General features: G+C 34.5%; 1 pseudogene; it reads right to left on the reverse strand.

Annotated features, from left to right (window-relative positions):
• Positions 1-14,569: 14,569 nt before the first annotated feature.
• LOC148945332 (eukaryotic translation initiation factor 3 subunit C pseudogene) lies at positions 14,570-15,100 on the reverse strand (annotated as a pseudogene).
• Between the last annotated feature and the right edge of the window lie 31 nt (positions 15,101-15,131).

Consider the following 15,131-nt stretch of genomic DNA (forward strand, 5'->3'; position numbering starts at 1 on the left):
CCCTAGGGGAAATGAATTTCTGAGAAATTGATTGTGTAATCGATTTCGAATTTGGAACACCTGTGCTGTCAGTCATTAATCAAATGGTTTCCAGGCAAAGTTTAATAATGTCTGACAGGTACTGTCAACATTTCTCCAGGAATAGATCCAAGTCATTAATGTCTTTGCCTCGGAAACAACTCTTTTGGTCGAACTCCAAAAGATATTAATAACCAAACGCCATGGAAACAATTCTCCAAGAAACATCTTAGCGATGAATTGTTTTAGCGCGGGAATCAGGTTTCTTTGTAATTTGAAATGCGTCAGCGCAGAGATGCCAAAAACAAAAGGAACAAGCTGAAATTACGTTTAGGGATTATTTGGGCGAAACCGTTTTATGGAATTATTTCGGCGAAACAGTTAGAGACATTTTAAAAGATGATTTTAAAAGATGATTTTAGAAGAGAATTAGAGGGTGAAACTCTGTGGTCGTTATACTACACAAGTTCCATTTGAACAGTGTTGTGAGGACCTCTATCCCCAACTCCGAAGGGTTCCGATCCCCACCACCCCAACCCCGAAGGAAGCCCCCGGTCCTCAAAGGACCCCCGGCCTCCCAAAGGACCACCCGGCCCTCAAGGGTCCCCCAGACCCCCAAAGGACCCCCCGGGCCCCAAAGGGCCCTTCCCCCTTGGCCCCCAAAGGGCCCCTCCCCTCCCTCTCCCTCCCTCTCCTCCCCCCTCCCCACAGCCCCTCCCTCTCACTATACGCGCGCGTACGCGCGCGTACGTAGGCTAACCTATCCTAACCTAACTTAACCTGACCTAACTTAATCTAGTCTAACCTAACCTAATTTAATCTTTTTACATTGTTTAAGTTAGGTTAGGTTAGCTTATCATGAGCGCTCATGATAAGTTAAACTAACCTAGCCTAACTTAAAAATTCAGATATGTTTATAATTATTTATTAATATGTATTTATACCTAACCTAACCTATTGTTTTTGGTGGTTAGATGAATGAACTGAATTTAAGAAAAATTATAAATAGAGTGAAACTTTTTTTCTTCATGGTAAATAATCACAATCATAGTATAGCCATTCCTATCTTCTATGAAAAAAATTTAGAATTTAATTTTAAATTCTTATGGCATTGTTATATTATTATCTAAAATTAGAGTTTTTTCAGTTCCATGGATTAATTTCATAATTGACCTAACTTTTTTTTCTCCTCTCTAAGGAAATTCAGATAAGACAATGTACATTTTGCAATTCATCGAGAAGACTTTGAATTAAAGTGGAGCTCTATATTCATTAAGAATAATCCAAGTATAGTATAAAATCTCCTATCTTCTATGAAAAATTTCGAACAATATTTATAATTTTTATATCTCTGAGAAAAACCTGAATTGAAGTGGAAAATTTTATATCATTTTAGGCAAATAGAATTGATCAATAACTTATTTCATTTTCATTGAGAAAATTCAGAATCGAAGTTGAACTTTTCTTTTCCGTGAAAATATTTGGAACGTCAAATTTTTTTTTTTCGTCTTCTTGAGATGGATCGGAATTAAGACTAAGAAACTTTACAAATAAAATGATACTTTTTATCGTTAAGGAAAATAATCAAAATCATAGCATGCCTTTTCCTATCTGCTAAGGAAAATTATCGGACTGTACTTTAAATTTCTTATGTCATGGTGAACTTAAACTGATGTGGAAGCTTTTTATTTTCTCTGGAGAAATTAGAATTGAATTATGTTCTTTGGTAAAATTCAGAAGAGAACTTGAACTTTTCTATCTTCTATGGAAAATTTGGAACAGTATTTTAAATTTTTTCATATCTTTGAGAAAAATCTGAGATGAAGTGTGAAATTTTTTAATATTTTGAGAAAATAGAAATGATCAATAACTTATTTCATTTTCATTGAGAAAATTCAGAATCGAAGTTGAACTTTTCTTCACTTCTTTGAGAAAATTTAAAATTGAAGTGAAACTTTTAATCTTCATAGGAAATAATCACAATCATAGTATAACTTTTCCTATCTTCCATGGAAAAATTAGAACTAAACTTTAAATTTTCTATGTCTTGGTGAACTTAAAACTGTAGTGTAAGCTTTTTATTTTCTTTTTAGAAATTAGAAATAAGTTGCCTTACATTGTAAAATTAGGATAACAGAATTACTATTCACAATCAAAGTGTAGCTTCTCTGCTATTCTATGACAAATGTGGAATTGAACTTTTAATTTTTTCTTCTCTATGAGACAATTCAGATCTGACTTTAGGACAATTGTTAAATAAGGAGAAACTTTTTATCCTCATGGAAAATAATCACAATCATAGTATAACTTTTCCTATCTTCTACAGAAAAATTTAGAACAGAACTTTAAATTTTTTATGCCTTGGTAAAATTAAAACTGAAGTGGAAGCTTTTTATTTTCTCTGGGGATATTAGAATTGAATTGTGTTCGTTGGTAAAATTCAGAGGATTAAATTTTTTCATCTCCTTGAGAAAGGTTTGAATTGAATTTAAGAAAATGTAGAATTATAATGAAACTTTTTATCTTTATGGAAAATAATCACAATCATATTATAACTTTTCCTATCTTCTATGGAAAAAATTTATAAATGAACTTTAAATTTTTTATTTCATGGTGAACTTAAACTGATGTGGAAGCTTTTTATTTTCTCTGGAAAAATTAGAATTGAATTGTGTTCTTTGGTAAAATTCAGAAGAGAACTTGAATATTCACGAACAAAGTATAACTTGTCCTATAGTATATTGAAAAAATGGAATCTAACTATAAATTTTTTTCATTTAGATTTTGAGGGATGTATCTGCACAAATAAAGATATAGATTGGTAACGTAAATTTTCATCTTAACAGTATAGAATTAAAATTCTAGTATAACTTGTCATTTTTTCCATGTAGAATTTTATAACAGTCCTTTAAATTTTTTATTTATTGTTGAAATCAATAGAGTCTTATCCTATTTTTATTTGATTTTTGTACCTGATTAATGACATTCGTTCCATTGTCAAATTCAGAAAATAGCCTGACTATTCACGAAGAAAGTAAAACAATCCAACTAATATATGGAATTTTCGTATGCTGGCTTTAAATTTTTTTCCACAATCTGCTGCTATACTTATCAGAATTTAAAAAACTTTTGAATTAAAGTGAAACTGTCTATGTTCATGATAATTGATTGCTTTTATAGTATAACTTTTCATATCATCTCCAGAAAAATTCTAAATGGAACTTTAAATTTTTTATGCCTAGGTAAACTTGAAACTGACTTGGGAGCTTTTTATTTTCTCTGGAGAAATTAGAATCGAAGTGTGTTCGTTGGTAAAATTAAGAAGAGAACTTGAACTTTTCTATCTTCTATAAAAAATTTGGAAGTATTTTAAATTTTTCATCTCTTTGAGAAAAATCTGAACTGAAGTGGAAAATTTTTATATTATTTTGGGAAAATAGAATTGATCAATAACTTATTTCATTTTCATTAAGAAAATTCAGAATCAAAGTTGAACTTTTCTTCTTCCTGGAAAATATTTGGAACAGAACTTTAAATTTTTTCATCTCTTTGAAAAAGGTCGGAATTGAATTTAAGAAAATTTAGAATTAAAGTGAAACTTTTTATCTTCATAGAAAATAATCAAAATCATGGTATAACTTTTCCTATCTTCTACGGAAAAATTTAGAACTGAACTTTAAATTTTTTTATGTCTTGGTGAACTTAAAGCTAAAGAGGAAGCTTTTTATTTTCTCTGGTGAAATTAGAATTGAAATGTATTCTTTGGTAAAATTCAGAAGAGAACTTGAACTTTTCTATCTTCTAAGAAATATTTGGAACAGTATTTTAAATTTTTTCATCTCTTTGAGAAAAATATGAACTGAAGTGGAAACTTTTTATATTATTTGGAAAAATAGAATTGATCAATAACTTATTTCGTTTTCATTAAGAAAACTCAGAATCGAAGTTGAACTTTTCTTCTTCCGGGAAAATATTTGGAACAGAACTTTAAATTTTTTTCTCTCTTTGAAAAAAGCCGGAACTGAATTTAAGAAAATTTAGAATTAAAGTGAAACTTTTTATGTTCATAGAAAATAATCACAATCATGGTATTACTTTTCCTATCTTCTACGGAAAAATTTAGAACTTAACTTTAATTGTTTTATGTCTTGGTGAAGTTAAAGTCGAAGTGGAAGCTTTTTATTTTCTTTGGTGAAATTAGAATTGAATTGTGTTCTTTGGTAAAATTCAGAACTTGAACTTTTCTATATTTTAAGAAAAATTTGAATCAGAACTTTAAATTTTTTCATCTATATTTGAAAAGTCGGAATAAAATTTAAGAAAATTTATAATTAAAGTGAAACTTTTTATCTTCATGTAAAATAGTCATAATCATAGCATAACTTTTCCTATCTTCTATGTAAAAATTTAGAACTGAACTTTAAATTTGTTATGTCTTGGTGAACTTAAAACTGAAGTGAAAGCTTTTTATTTTTTCTGAAAAAATTAGAATTGAATTATGTTCTTTGGTAAAATTCAGATTAGAACTTGAACTTTTCTATCTTCTATGAAAAATTTGGAACAATATTTTAAATTTTTTCATCTCTTTGAGAAAAATCTGAATTGAAGTGCAAAATATTATAATATTTTGAGAAAATAGAATTTATCAATAATCTATTTAATTTTCATTAAGAAAATTAAGAATCAAAGTTGAACTTTTCTTCTTTCAGGGAAATTTTTGGAACAGAACTTTAAATTTGACTCTTTGAGAAAGGTCGGAACTGAATTTAAGAAAATTTAGAATTAAAGTGAAACTTTTTATCTTCATAGAAAATAATCACAATCATGATATAAATTTCCTATCTTCTATGAAAAATTTAGAACAATATTTAAAATTTTTTCATCTCTTTGAGAAAAATCTGAATTGAAGTGGAAAATTTTATATTATTTTGGGGACGTGAACAGTATCAATAACGGCTGTAATTATAAACGTGAAGGATCGTACTTGAGGTTGGACTTTTCTTTTTCAGGGATAACAAAGTGTCAAGAACTCCAAATTTTTCATATATTTGAGAAGGTTGTACTTGTCTTTAAGAAAATTTAGACTGAATGAATCAATTCTTACCTTCATAGAAAATAATCACAATCATAGTATAACTTTTCCTATCTTCTATGGAAAAATTTAGAACTGAACTTAAAATTTTTTATGTCTTGGTGAACTTAAAAGTGATATGGAAGCTTTTTATTTTCTATTGAGAAATTAGAATTGAATTGTGTTCTTTGGTAAAATTCAGAAGAGAACTTGAATATTCACGATCAAAGTATAACTTTTCCAATATTCTATGAAAAATTTGGAACAGAACTTTAAATTTTTTTCATCTCTGTGTGAAAAGTCGGAACTGAATTTAATAAAATTTAGAATTAAAGTGAAACTTTTTATCTTCATAGAAAATAATCACAATCATAGCATAACTTTTCCTATCTTCTATGGAAAAATTTAGAACAGAAATTTAAATTTTTTTATGTCTTGGTCAACTTAAAACTGAAGTTTAAGCTTTTTATTTTCTCTGGAGAAATTAGAATTGAATTGTGTTCTTTGGTAAAATTCAGAAGAGACCTTGAACTTTTCTATCTTCTATGAAAAATTGAGCCTGCTAGTAGTATCTTTATCTCTAAAAATTATTTTTCTTACATCTCTAACCTTTTTAATAGATATTCTGAACGTTTGACTTTCTAGCATACCCTAAAAATAACGAAAACTTAACAAAATAATGCATAATATATTTTTAATGAAATAACGACATGTAGAATATTAATATAAAAATATGTTAAATACATTATTATACATTATTAGTACACTTTCGCTTCATTCATCTTTATATTCATTGATGATACTGTCTGCTAATGTCCTTTTTATTCTGCCTGCGATTTCACTGTCTATTGTCACATTATTTTTACATAGATAGCAGTTTTGACATGTTGACAAGATATGATTAATGACATTATTGCAGGAGTATGCTTGTCTTCTTCTTCTTCTCTTTAAAATGCTAATACCGGAAAGATGATGATAGGATGTATCAACAGGTAATGTGTTACCAGCAACAGTAGCAAGGAGTTGTCCCCGATCATCGACAATTATTTTTAAGTTTGCATTCTTTTTGAGCACTAATTTCTCTGGTAATGTTACTCTCGCATATCCACCGTTTACACGACTGAAATTCTTCGGTACTCCAAAGAAATCTAACTTCTCGCTGTCATGACAAAGCATGCACACATTTCCAATAGTGTTACCACTTGCACTCGTTTCATAGTTCAGGTATTTCTCCTTGTCAGCATTCAACGCGACGATGATTGTTTCATGTGTACATACTTTCGTCGAATAATTCATCTTCTCTTTTTTATAGATACGAATTGTGTGTTTATCCTTCCACTGCGAAAAAAAATACTGATTTAATGCACACAATAAACTAGGTAGTGTCGATAACCTGCCATAGAGTACCAGTGGGAAAGCCGCGTCGTGTCTAAGAACAAGCACAGAGTACGATTGGTAGTGCCGTAAGCATATTTCATATCATTTTAAGATACGTAAAAAAGTAAAAAAAAATACCATGTTAAAACAATTTCAAAAATTATTTTTAAAAAGAATGGGTGGGGGGGGGGGGTCCCGGTGGTCTTTGGGGGCTCGAGGGGCATTAGGGGGACCGGGGGTCTTTGGGGTTGGGGTATGAGACCTTACGACACTGATCAAATGGAACTTGTGTATTATAACGACCACAGAGTTTCACCCTCAAATCCTCTTCTAAAACATCTTCAAAAATCATCTTTTAAAATGTCTCTAACCGTTTCGCCGAAATAATTCCCTAAAATAATAATTTGTTCTGAAAAGATATAATAATGCCTTAAAAAAGTATTAAAATGGGGGCTCAGGAGTCTTTGGGGCGTCGGGGGCCCTTTGGGAGGGGGGGACCCTTCTGTGTCTCAATGCAAAAAAAAATATTAAAAAATGGGGGAGGGGGAGGAGGATGGGAGGGGGGAGGGGGAGGGGGAGGAGGGGGGATGGGGAGGGCGGTGGGGAGGGGGGAGGAGAGGGAGGGAGAGGGAGGGGAGGGGCCCTTTGGTGGCCAAGGGGGGGGAGGGGCCCTTTGGGGCCCGGGGGGTCCTTTGGGGGTCTGGGGGACCCTTGAGGGCCGGGTGGTCCTTTGGGAGCCCGGGGGACCTTTGAGGACCGGTGGCTTCCTTCGGGGTTGGGGTGGTGGGGATTGGAGCCCTTTGGGGTTGGGGTAGAGGACCTCACGACACTGTTCAAATGGAACTTGCGTATTATAACGACCAAAGAGTTTCACCCTCAAATCCTCTTCTAAAATCACCTTTTAAAATCATCTTTTAATATGTCTCTAACTGTTTCGCCGAAATAATTCCCTAAAACGGTTTCGCCCAAATAATCCCTAAACGTAATTTCAGCGTGTTCCTTTTGTTTTTGGCATCTCTGCGCTGACGCATTTCAAATTACTAAGAAACCTGATTCCCGCGCTAAAACAATTCATCGCTAAGATGTTTCTTGGAGAATTGTTTCCATGGTGTTTGGTTATTAATATCTTTTGGAGTTCGACCAAAAGAGTTGTTTCCGAGGCAAAGACATTAATGACTTTGATCTATTCCTGGAGAAATGTTGACAGTACCTGTCAGACATTATTAAACTTTGCCTGGAAAGAATTTGATTAATGACTGACAGCACAGGTGTTCCAAATTCGAAATCGATTACACAATCAATTTCTCAGAAATCCATTTCCCCTAGGGACTCTATGCCCATATTTGGGGTGCAAAAAAGTTGTAGGTGGCAGCAGGGGTGCGTGATCGGAGTAGCACCTCCCTCTCTACTGTTGTAGCACTAAAAGTATACACATAGTGCCTTCTGGCTAGTTCAAAATCCCCAACTTAGGCCTACTCTTAAAGATCTAACTTAAAAAACTCAATTGTTCTTGAGATATTGCATTGTCACCTTTTTGAAAGTTCACATGCCCATAGTTTGTTTTGACTTAGTTCAACCTCCACCTAAATATTTCTTATATTTGATTACTGAAGACATTGTTCTATTCCCTTTGGACTATTGGCTACAAAATGGCTGTATCACAATTCCGATCGAAAGTGTTTGGAGAAAAGAGGATATAAGGGAGAGAGCGGGGGGATATTTTCTCTCCATCACGCTTGACTCTTAAAATGGAACTGGAAGTATGCATTTCCAATCAAATGAACCTCCTCTAAGACCCCCTCTTCATAAGAACCTTACATCCCACCGGAGCATAACCTAAAACCCTTATCCCCACATTTTGGGGGGTTGTGTCAACCCCAAAGGCCCTGTTATGAGATTTCTGGACTACTTTTGAAAAAATGGCTACCTCAAAATTTCTATCGGATGCAGTGGGCGAAAATATGACGTGGGGGGTATATCTGCCTTTCGATAAATTTAACTCTTAAAAATGGCTCTTCAACTTCCGGTTTCCAATCCAATGAGCCCCCTCCGAAGTTTACACGACCACCGTTTCCATTGAAAACCTTAAATGCCCTCGGGGCATACCTTACAACCCTTGCCCTGAGGACTGTGAGGGGTTTCTAATCCTCAAAGACATAATTTCTGGACATTTAAACTGCTTCAAGCAAAATAACTATCGCGAAATTTTGACTGGAAGGGTTTGGGGAAATGATGGGCGTGGGAGGGGTGGTTGCCCTTTAATCAATTTTGACTATTAAAGAAGGTACTAGCCCTTTAAATTACCAACCGACTGAGCCCTTTTTGAAGTTTTTATGACAACAAATGACCATCTTAAAATTTCTATCAGATGCTTTTCTAGAAAATACGATGTGTTTGTGTGTGTGTGGGGGGGGGGGGCTATTTGCCTGCTGATCACTTTGACTCTTAAACAGAGCACTATAAGATCCTATTACCAATCCAATGAACCCTCTTTGAAGTTTGTACGACCCCCATTTCTATAAAAACGTTATATGCCCCCAGGGCGTACCTTACAACCCTTGACCTGAGGGCTATATGGGGGGGGGTTATCTTCAAAGACATAATTTCTGGACCTTTCAACTACACTGAAAAAAAAATGACTATCTCAAAAATTATGATGGAATGTGTTTGGGAAAATAATTGGTGGATGGGGGGGGGCTGCATGACCTCCAATCACGATTGACTGTTAAAAAGGTCAGTAGAACTTCTGATTACCAATCAAATGAGCTCCCTGTGAGGTTTATACGACCACCCTTTCTTTAAAAAACCTTATATCCCCACAGGGTATAACTTACCACCCTTGCTGTGAGAGTTGGGATGGGGGGGGGTTGTCATTCTTAAAGTCTTAATTTCTGGACTTTAAAACTACACTGAACAAACTGGCTATCTCAAAATTTTGATTGGATGTGTTTGGGGAAGTGATTGACGTTGGGGTGGGGGAGCTGGGTGCCCTCGATGAGCTCATTTGAATTTCCTATGACATTTCTTTCTATAATAAGTGCCCTGGTAGAAAGAGAATAATATATTGTGACCACATCGATCTTTACTTAGGTAGCGCTATAGCGTTGCCTATGATTTTTTGTCTCTAGATTTCAATCATACAGCAATATAAGTGCCGATTAGACCAGGTAGGCCCCCCCCCCAAAAAAAAGGGAAAAAAACAAAAAAAATTCAGTCTATGGGCGAACATGTTCCAACCTAATACTTCTTTGTTCTTCAATTTCATTTTGACCCATTCTGATTTTTGCTGTCGAACACATTTTGTAAATAGACTATTTACACTCGGTATTTTATACTTAGCTATGTTCTTTTTCTAATGTTGCATGCGTCATATTCTCTTGAAATGCACTCATAATTATGACATCAATCATATGTTATTCCTTTTCATTAACAGGGGAAAAACTGCAAAAAAAAATTAAATTGCAAAAATATTTAGGACGTCCTAGCAGAAATTTCGGTTTATGAAATGAAATTTGATTCATTTCTAAAAATTAAAAGAATGAGTTTTATCTTATCTTAACGTTTAAACAACTTGATACAACACTTTATTGTTAAATACCAGAATTATTTGTATTTACCACCGTAAAAATGGGTCATAGGAACTTAAAACCTACCGAACCAAAAATAAAGACTCTTCACAACCTTCAGAACAAAGATACAGTAGGTGCTGTCAATATAGAAGAAAAAAGCTGTTGGAAAAAGTTTAAAGGTTTCTTCAAGCAGAAGAAGAAAAATAAAAAGGCCGATGCAGCATCCTTATCTTATGCTGTGACCGAGAATCAATTAGACCTAACTGGATATCTATTAGAGAATGGAGCCAACCCAAATACAGTAGTTGAAAAATGGCTTTCATAGGCAGCGCGCTAGCGCTGCCTAAGTAAAGAACGATGTGGGCACAATGTGTTGTTTTTTTTGTTTTTTTCTCCATACCCGGGCACTTCGTATCGAAGCATTCGTCGTAGAAACTTCGAAAAGGACTCATTCGATTGGAAATGGAAGTGGATAGTGCCCTTTTTAATACTCAAAAGTGATTGGAGGGCAAATAGCCCCCCCCCCACGCCCATCATTCCCCCAAATACGTCTAATCAAAATTTTGAGATAGCCATTTCGTTCAGCGTAGTTGATTTCCAGATAGAAAATATCTTTTTGAGGAGGACACTCCCCCAAAACCCACGGGGCAAGGGTTTAAGTTATGCCCTGAGGGCTTGTAAGGTTTTTATAGAAGGCGTTGTCGTTGAGACTTAAAAAAAGGCTCATTCGGTTGGAAATCCAAAGGGCTAGTGCCCTTTTTAATAGTCAAAAGTGATTGGAAGGCACCTAGACCCAAGAGGGTTTTGGGGGAGTGTCCTCCTCAAAACCATATTTTCTATCTGGAAATCAACTACGCTGAACAAAATGGCTATCTCAAAATTTTGATTGGATGTGTTTGGGGGAATGATGGGCGTGGGGGGCTAGTTGTCCTCCAATCACTTTCGACTATTAAAAAGGATACTAGCCCTTTGAATTTCCAATCGAATGAGCCTTTTTTGAAGTTTCTACGACAACGCCTTCTATAAAAACCTAATATGCTCCCAGGGCATAACTTAAAACCCTTGCCCTGAGGGTTGTGGGGTAGTGTCCTCCTCAAAAAAATGGATATCTCAAAATTTTTATTGGATGCGTTTGGGGGAATGATTGGCGTGGGGGGGGGCTATTTGCCCTCCAATCACTTTCGACTATTAAAAAGAGCACTAGCAACTCCTATTTATAATCAAATGAACCCTTTTCGAAGTTTCTACGACAACTCCTTCGATACGAAGTGCCCGGGTATGGAGAAAAAAACAACACATTGTGCCCACATCGTTCTTTACTTAGCAGCGCTAGCGCGCTGCCTATGATAGTAAGAGACGAACCTAAAACATTCAAATAGCTAACTAATTCCAATGTATGCAATGGTTCGCTATTTGAATGATCGTCTTTTAATGTAACCACAGAAACTCTAATATTGCTATCACCGTAGATGAAGTTTACACATAATGACTTAGTTCCTTGTACGAGCCCTCGACTTTTAGTAGATTAATATGTTGTATAATCTTAGATTTTGATACTGCCTTATATACGCTATTAATGAAACAGGTCAAGCTAGTGCCCTTAGAGAAAGCAAATAGCTCTGACATCCCTCATTTGGGCTACAGTATAACGAATGCCCATGCTTTCTTGTGTCCCTGTAATTGATTTCACAATAATCCAAGCCGCCAAGGTAGAAATTAACCACTTTGTCAGTTGAAAATTTTAATGCTATACTATTTTCAAGGATATCAAAAAGAATTTGACATAATTCAATATCCGTCGGATAGAGCTTGCAGATATCAGGGTGACATTGCCAAGTAACCTGCTGCCCAACTTTTGGTTTTGAATGTTTACTCAGATTGTTATAGGTGACTTCAGCCATCATAATTTCCTTGTCAGATCTAGATTCAGAGCATTTTTAAATAGTTGTCTCGTACTTTTCAGGACAGTTTGTTCTACTAAACAGAGAATTTTTTGCCAATTATTCAGTAGAACTAAAAGAACTGTTTAAAACACAGTTAGAAATACTTTTTTCTTGAGTCGGTGTTCCAGGAATTTGTTCTAAATCATTAGTCTTACAAACACATATACTATTAACCCTAACAGGCTCGTTTTCGCCATAATTGAAAAACATTGCTTTTCCTTCGCTGCTGATAGGTATGCTTTTATATGTATTTTCATTGCTGCTACATAAACTGTAATTGCTCCTTACAAAATTAATATACGAGTTTTCTAAGAAGTAAGCCTCCATATATTCACTGTGTTGTCGAACATTTTCCATTGTATATATAAACTGTTTCGCAGTTGCCAATCCAAACTTTGGAAGCTTTTCATTAAACTGACAACATTTCTTTTGGATATTACTATGAAGCTTTGCCAAAGCATTTCTAGCCGACTTTTCAACAGCATCCGCTCTTTCAAAGAGAATTTTAATCTGTAATTTTGAATACTTTTCGTGATCCCGATGAAACATGCGTAAAATGTTTCTCAATTTACAAAGATCAGCCTGCATTTTTTGCCATCTTCTTGTATTTCTGAATGTAATTTTTCCCTTTGTCCTTATGCGTTCTTCGGTACAACCTCGCAGAGAATTTAATTTTTTCATTATAGCTTTTGTCCCCCCAGTATTTACCCATTATTCTGATAGCAACTTTTTTCTTATGTTTGTTTCAGTAATCTATATCGTTATCATACCGTTCCTTACTCTTTTGTTTGGCTGTCTCAATTTTCGCATGTCTATAAACTACATCATTATAATAACGCTGTTTGTCAATATCAATTATTACTTCTCGATACGCCTGGTTGGTTGAATACCTTTGCTTTTTTCTTTTCAAGATGCTATCTCTGTTTTTTTGGTAGTACTGTTTTTTAACTTGCGTGTAGCTTGCTTGATTAAAACCATTATGTAACCATTAGTTGAATGTTTTTAAGTCACGTATCAAGTATCAAGAACCTAACAAAAAATTATACTAATTTTTAGATTTTCAGGTATTTTTCTAGTTTAAATTAAAAGATTAAAACTATTCTTAAGACACCATAAATATTTTTGCAGTTTATAACTTTAGCGATTCTGAACTAAAAACGAAAATAAAATAGAAATTAATTTTTTCAATTTATACGTCACGTCGCTAATTAAGTCATATATGGTTATTAGTACACAATAGATTTTAGATATTACGTCATGTCACTTATTATTACGTCATATATGGTTATTAGTAGATAATCGGTAAAATATTCGTTCTTTATTATAATCTGATTGACCATTGTATTCCGGGATAGATTTTGCAATCTCTATATTTTTTGCGACTAACTTTTGCACTATTAGTAATTCATTTAGATCGTCCATGTTTTTTTTTGCGTTTATATCAACTTAAAATTTTACTTAACCTATTTTGGGGTAGGCTATTATATCCTATGAGATATAAGGGCTTTCCTATCGTAGCCTAGCGGTTATAGACCTAATCAATTTTCTTATATGTCTGTATCTTTCCAAAAATTAAATTTGAATTAGAAAGTTTAAATAGCCTAACTAGTTCGCAGTTTTCCTCCAATTTCCGACACGCGCCATTTGTTATGTAAAGTTTTTTACTAGTAATTAAGGATTATTAAACTATAAGTTTTGACGTCTCAGAGCTTTGTTTCCACGGCGAAATTAGATCTTGCTTAAGAGATACGAATTCTTATAGGTTAGCAGGGGTTAGAAGCTCTTTCTAAGCTGTGGCGATGACAACTTTTGGTGCTTGTAGGAATGAAAAAGCGTGGCCTCTTCTTTTCGGACTATCTGGAGATCAGATTCCTTTGGGAGCATTTACCTTGGAGACTGGCGAACTAATTACCTATTATCGGACTAGACTCAGACATATAAGAGAAATAAACACATATAAAAAGACAATAGATTTATTGAACTTACATGCTTAGTGTACAGCAACGGGTCACTTCAATGACAATAATGGTGACCGAGATTATTTGCGGTACGAACTGTTTTAGATCTAACTTAACATTAAAATTAAAAAACACATTTACCACACTCCCAAACGCAGTTCTTTCGTCCTGCGCTGTAGGGACTGCCTGCCATTGGACCAAGTGACCCAAGGACGCAAATCTTCGTCCAATAATCTCTTTAAGATTTTTCAGATGATTCAGGAGTTCACACAGTTTTTTTGCCTTTTAAACTTCCTTAGAAATGTTGTGCATTGCATTTTTTTGCTACAATTATCTTAGCGAAATTCGAACGACTAGCGCCGTTGTCTGACTGAAGCTAGAAATCCAATTTCTCTTTTTGCTGATTATGAATTTAGACTCTTGGAAGCGGTATTTGAACTCAATTAGGGAACGTTTAATTTCTGCCCGAATCATCTTTAGAAGGAAAGAATCTTATTTTTTAAATTTTTGGTTTTATAAGGGTGGTGCAAATTTTTTTTTTTTTTTTTTTTTTTTTTTAAAGACACGCGACAGTGGATTTTAATAACAACTACCAAAATTGGGAAATCAGACAGAATCAGTTGTTTTCTTTTTTCATTCTGCATAGACACCCCTTCTAGTTCTTTCCCGATCACCTCTTCCAGGCCAAGCTCCACCTTTGCCATCTTCTGGCCTTTGATATGGCCTATCCCTATATCCCTGTTGCATTGGCACTCGACCGCCCTGCTTTATTTCAGGTATTCTTTCGTTGTTTTCAACCAATGACAGAAGTCGATCAGCTAACTGAAGTGAATATGATTGTAGACGACTGGGCTCAGTTCGATGCATAACTACACTTTGAGTTGGCTCATCTAAAGATGCCATCAATTCTTCACGGATAATCATCTTAGAAACAATAGAATGAACATCCCTAAGCTCAAGTTGGAACATCTGAGAAAGTCTTAGAACAGAAAAGGAATCATATACTTTGGAAAATGTAAACAAGTAGGTTCGCATTGTTTCTTCTTGGATTTTGCGAATCAATGTTGGACGAACATCTCCTTGCTTGAATAAAGACCACACCTTGGTATTCATCTTATCATTGATTAGATAATTTTTACATGCTTCCCATTTGCCATTGCGCATGGCCTTGGCGGCAGCTACAACGTGTTCTCTC

The sequence above is a fragment of the Artemia sp. Qi Xiang Cuo genome, chromosome 13 (genome assembly GCF_049724085.1).
Source record: "Artemia sp. Qi Xiang Cuo chromosome 13, ASM4972408v1, whole genome shotgun sequence".
Taxonomy (NCBI): domain Eukaryota; kingdom Metazoa; phylum Arthropoda; class Branchiopoda; order Anostraca; family Artemiidae; genus Artemia; species Artemia sp. Qi Xiang Cuo.